Below are 5,554 nucleotides of genomic sequence, written 5' to 3'. Positions count from 1 at the left end.
TATGGAGGACGATGGCTGAAATATAAATATGGGGAGGCCTGGCAGATTGATTATATCACACTCCCACAAACTCGCCAAGGCAAGCGCCACGTGCTTACAATGGTGGAGGCAACCACTGGATGGCTGGAAACATATCCCGTGCCCTATGCCACTGCCCGGAACACTATCCTGGGCCTTGAAAAGCAAGTCCTATGGCGACATGGCACCCCAGAAAGAATTGAGTCTGATAACACATTAATGTTCTAGCTATTGCTGAACAGTGTTTGCACAGCATCAAGGCCTTCTATCTTTCTCACTACACACTGAAATGAAGATTGGGGGGTGCGCAATAGGTTGGGAGAGGACACAACCAGGCAGATGACCTGAACTAACCAAAGAGATATTCCACACCTTATAACGTCATGCTTGGTGATTAAAAAGGGAAGAGAGGGGGGTTTAAGGAGGTTAGCTCTCTTTTTCTTGGGAACTGGCTGGGCATCAGTCTGCCTGTGGGAGGTGGAGAGTGGTTGCCTTTGCCTCACTTGTTTTGTTTTCTTTCCTTTCTCTCATCTTCCACTTATCCTTCACTTATTAAACAATTATTATTTTTTTTTATCTCAACCCCCAAGTTTTCTTGCTTTTACTCTTCCCCCGTCACACAAGGGGTCGGGGGGTGAGTGAGCAAGCAGCTCGTGGTGCTTAGCTGCCTACTGGGGTTAACCCACAAAAATAAAATAATCGACAAAATTAGTGACGTCCAACCTTTGTGTTGTGTTGTCTGGTGATGTGTGAGTAGGTATTGAGGGTTTATGCACATTTGTGACATGACTAAGCCTGTATTTGTGTTACAACCAGATGTATGCTGTCCCATTTCTCCATGGCCAGATACAGATGTGCATTGTATGACATGACCAACACCTCTGAGTGATGGAAAGAATGTGGGAGTGGGCTGGGTGCCAGATGAACTACTTACCCAGGCAGTATCCAGCTCAGCCTGTAGTTTGCCTATAGGTCAATCAGCTATATAAGAATAATTTTGTGTAACGCTATACATTGGTTATATGTTGTCAACATAAATGTTTCAACATACACCCCAAAATAAACACAAAAAGTCTACCAAAACACGGCCATCTACTGCATGTGCTTCTCTCCTTGGGGAGAGGCTGTATTAAAAGCATGTGACAGACGTTAGGCACATTGTTTAATACACTGCTGGAAGATGTTTCATTTATATGGCAATAAACACAGTGTAAGAAGCCCTACAGAATACTGGCATCATCTCATAACAGATACATATTTATATCAAGATATTGACCTTTTTTTTAGAATGGGAATATACTAGATACACATGATAGTATTTTTGGGTGCCATCTCTCTGATACTTGTTACTTTTACTGCATTCATAGTAAAGCACCATTTGTATTACCGAATATTCTTAACGTCCTCTCACTGAGCACGAAATGCTGTATTACATCAAAAATAAAAAACCTCTTAGCAGTAGATTTTCATACAGAAATTTTATGGGTAAAATAGAAATCAAAATGTATGGGCTATAAGTTAGAAGTCATTGCAAGCAATTTTCCCTATTGACTTTAGGGGCTTTTGACTCTTAAAATAAACACTGCATCACTGTCACATACAAAAAATGCTATGAACACTGAAGTGTACTGCAGAACTAGTGTCATCTACTTGTTATAGCAAACTGAATATCTCTTACAGGGGCTTAAAGATTACTGTACATCTGAGGCAAAGCTCTTTCTTGCACACCACTGGAATATAGTACAAAGATGACTTAAAGAATGTGGTTATTAACAAGGATGTTTATCAATGATAACAAAATATTTATTTTCTAGCAGTGGTATGAAAAAATCTGCCGAAATGAAGGCAAGAAGCCTGAAAGATAGGAATCCTGATTTGTTAGGATTCCTAAGCATCTGTTAGTTCTACTTACACAACATACACCCCTGTATTACCTCAGGGAAGCTCGGGCATACTCTTCCACACCGTATTTATTTTCTCTAACCTTATTATTTGCAAAATAAATATGAGACCTTCACTCAAGTCTGGCTTTCTTCTTTCATAAAGAACTCTTCTGGAACGCTGATATTGGACCATTCTGCACCTTAGCTGGTTTGCTTTTACCAGTTGTTAAAACAACACATCTTTTCTACGTTTATTTTTAAAGAACATAAAAATATAAATGGAGAAGGGTTTAATACAGAACAAATAGGGAACAGTATTTTTACAGAAAATCAAATGGCCAAGCAGATATCTAACCTACTTTGAGACTAACATTATGCAAATACAGTACATAGCTCTCCCTTGTATCCAAGGGCTATCTTTTGCAGAGCTACAGGGCTAGCTGTTGCTTTACTTTCCATATACTTTTTGAATACTACCCACCACAAAGGAAGATAAAAGGTCATTTAAAATTTAAATAGCCAGGCATTTTACAAGGGACCCTGTCATGCCTTTATAAAGTGCTGACAAACCACACTAGATATGCTGTTTTTTAAAACGTCTCGTCTGTCTAATAGCATCCTACTGCCTTCTCGATATACATGTCCCTCTATTCTGTTTTTACTGAATTAGCAATCTGAATTCTGGAGAATTTCAGGTAATCGCATGCAGAACTTTCTCTGCCAGGGCTGCATATTACTGTAACATTTGGATGTTAAGACTGACTGCACAACCTTTACGGTAATACATATTAAGTCAAAAAAGACCACTGTGATCATCTAGTCTGAGCTGCATTAAAAAACCCCACAAACCATAGGACTTACTTGTATTAATTCCCATCTGAAGTTCAACAGATTACTTTGACTAAATCATCTTTCTTAATTTTCAAGATTACCAGCGCCGAGGAATCTACCACAATCATTAGTAGTTCCAATTAGTAAAAAAAAAAAAAAAAATAAATCCTTAATTGTAGTCTGAATTAGTCTGGTTTTTATTACCTCATTTGCTAAGCTACAGTCATTTGATTTTCTTTTAATCTGCAAGACTGAACAATCTGGTTTTGAATATCAGTTACTTTATCTCAAATGTTTCCATTTAGTTTACCAAAGATAATATTAAGGTATGGTTTGATTACTGGCTGGAAGCGCCACCTTAGCTTTACTTTTACTAAGCTGTGCCTCCGGTCTTTCATAATAAAGCATGTGTCCCAAGCCCTGTATCATTCTTTTAGGTCTTCTATATACCCTTTTCAATTCTTCTGCATCCTCCTTGAAGTGCAATTGCCAGAACCAAGATCCGTATTTGAGTAGTGATCACAGCACTAACAACCACAGAAGCAATGTAATTTGACAACTGCTTGATATTCCCCTTGCCCATTCATCCAAGACTACCTTCATTCTTTTGTCTCCCCTTGACACTGGCAGCTGATTATACCATGACCCTTCAAAACTCTTTTAGAAGTCTGTGCTTTGTGTGGGAGGAATAAGGCACTCTGTAAATAGAACCTACAAATAGTTTCTACATAGTGATTTCTCTTTTGCTATTTATCCTATTCTTCTATTTTACTATCTCAGATCTTCAAGAGATCTGGAATATGCCCATGGAAGTGTATGAGACTTCTATTTGAACTCATCTAATGTCAGGGAGCTTTATTACATTTATATGGAATATATCGATTTTAGAATTACCCCCAAGGGTTTTCTTCTGCTGTTTCCCTCATGAACACCTAAACACTGCATACTTATTGCTGCAGTTTCAAGCAAGGAAAGAGTTAGTAGGATATGAATGCCTAGCCCCCCCATATTCATTCTTTGGCTTCCATCTCCTTTGTGGTGCTTTTCTGATTCACAGTTAAGCTGTACTCTAGTCTAACATTTGAATCAAATGTCTATCGTAGGGAAATCATGATTATATTACCTTAAGAATATTGCCAGATTATATCTCCATTTCATTTCTGCTGATGCACTGGTCCTTATTCAAGGTCTTGTGTCAGCTAGTTAAACTACTTTTGTAATGAGTTTCTCCTCTCTCTGCTCCCTGTCCTTTCTTCTGGTCGCCCTGAACATAGAACTAACGAACTTCTAGCTGCAGCATTTTATACCAGCTGAAGTCGGTACTTAGCAACAGTGAGATCATAACTTGAATTTCAGTTCAGTGGGCACTAAATGGGTGTTTTTATATAACAGCACCTAGGATATGGGCCTAGAAAACATACATGGCAACCTTCCAGGCTTCTGTCTTGCACTTACAAAGAGAAAGCTTTTGAAATTGTACCAGTAAGTCCATCTACATAAGACTAAAAATAATCAAGCCATTTCTCTAGGATTAGGTGACTGATTCCAGCCAGTCAACTTGTAATGCAAGTATACCTGGTTTTAGCCTGACAAGCTTTTACACAGCCAAATTCTGGAAATAATTACTTGTCAAAAAAAATGCAAATTTAATGCTACAGAAGTGAAAAAAGAGCAATTAAGGTTTTCTAAATTTAAATAAGCTTTCTTGGGTTTTAAACTTAATCTGATTTCAAGGGAAAGACCTTTTTTTTCTTGCTTTGTGCAAATTCACAGGTCTAAATTCAGAATTTCCACAATAAGTACAAAGGATTCAAATTGTGGCCCCTTAAATTAGCAGGAATGCTTGCCAGTGCCTTCAGTGGAAATACGGAGTCAGAAATAGACCAAGGTATTCTCTAGGTGAATACTGATACAGCATTATTTAAATGCGTGGAAGATTTCAACATTTTCAGTGTTAAGAAAATGAATTGCCTTTTGATTTCATATTGTGGAGATGGAAGAATGCATATCAAGAGTATTTACATATGGTTTTCCTTCTGATATCTTAAGGAGGAAAAAAATCATACTCAAAACATTTTTAACAGTGGCAAAAAAATGTAGTACTAGAAAGTTGTCCTGACTTTGTGGCTAGTTTTCATACAAACAAGTTTTCTTACATATAAGACACTTCAACATTTGGATAAAGCATGAAAAATATCTTAGTGGATACCATATACAACAGAGTAGGAACTATGCTAGTCTGAATCCATTTAAACATAGTTTTACTGGTAAGAAGTAAGCTTTGCCTGGCCAGCACAGACTCAGTGGAACTATTTTACATGCTATACTCTATATTAAGTGAGGTTTGTCTTCCAGAGCAGACAAGTGACCTGAAGTCCAAGGAAAATATTTAGAATTTCATACCAGAACTTGTACTCTAGATTCTTCTCCACAATCCTTCTGTGATTTCTTTTCAGTGTATGCAAGTTTCTTCTTATTCTGAAATTTATCTTCTACCTGGAGTTTCAATCACTTCCTTGTGCTTGTGAGATAAGCAGGAACATGCAAAGGAAAAAAAAAAAAAAGAGACAATGAAAGAAATAAAACCCTGAATAGGAAACCTTGCTAACTCAGAAACAGAAGTGTTGCAGAAAAAAGCATAAGACCTAAAAACCAAAAGAATGCAAATGTATGTTTACATAGACAGCAACTCCAGCCCCCCAAACAGAAAATATTTAGCACCTACTTGCTCACAGGAAAACAACTTTGAAAAAGACTCTTAAGTCGTTAAGCCCAGTAGTGCAGGTAATTGAAATGCAGTTCACTCCTGCAGGGACCTCCTA

General features: G+C 37.7%; 1 protein-coding gene across 2 annotated transcripts in view; it reads right to left on the bottom strand.

The window, feature by feature from the left end:
* Window positions 1-5,250, bottom strand: part of PCGF5 (polycomb group ring finger 5) — a 55,840-nt gene extending 50,590 nt beyond the window's left edge. For both annotated transcript variants that reach the window (XM_009277756.2, XM_009277757.2), the window contains exon 1: window positions 5,136-5,250. The gene's annotated coding sequence lies outside the window, so the exon portion shown is untranslated. The remainder of the gene's footprint in view (window positions 1-5,135) is intronic.
* Window positions 5,251-5,554: the final 304 nt, after the last annotated feature.

Source organism: Aptenodytes forsteri, unplaced genomic scaffold (genome assembly GCF_000699145.1).
Source record: "Aptenodytes forsteri isolate BGI_AS27 unplaced genomic scaffold, ASM69914v1 Scaffold15, whole genome shotgun sequence".
Classification (NCBI taxonomy): Eukaryota; Metazoa; Chordata; class Aves; order Sphenisciformes; family Spheniscidae; genus Aptenodytes; species Aptenodytes forsteri.
The sequence above is the reverse complement of the archived record's forward strand: the minus strand, read 5'-3'. Positions and strand labels throughout refer to the sequence as shown.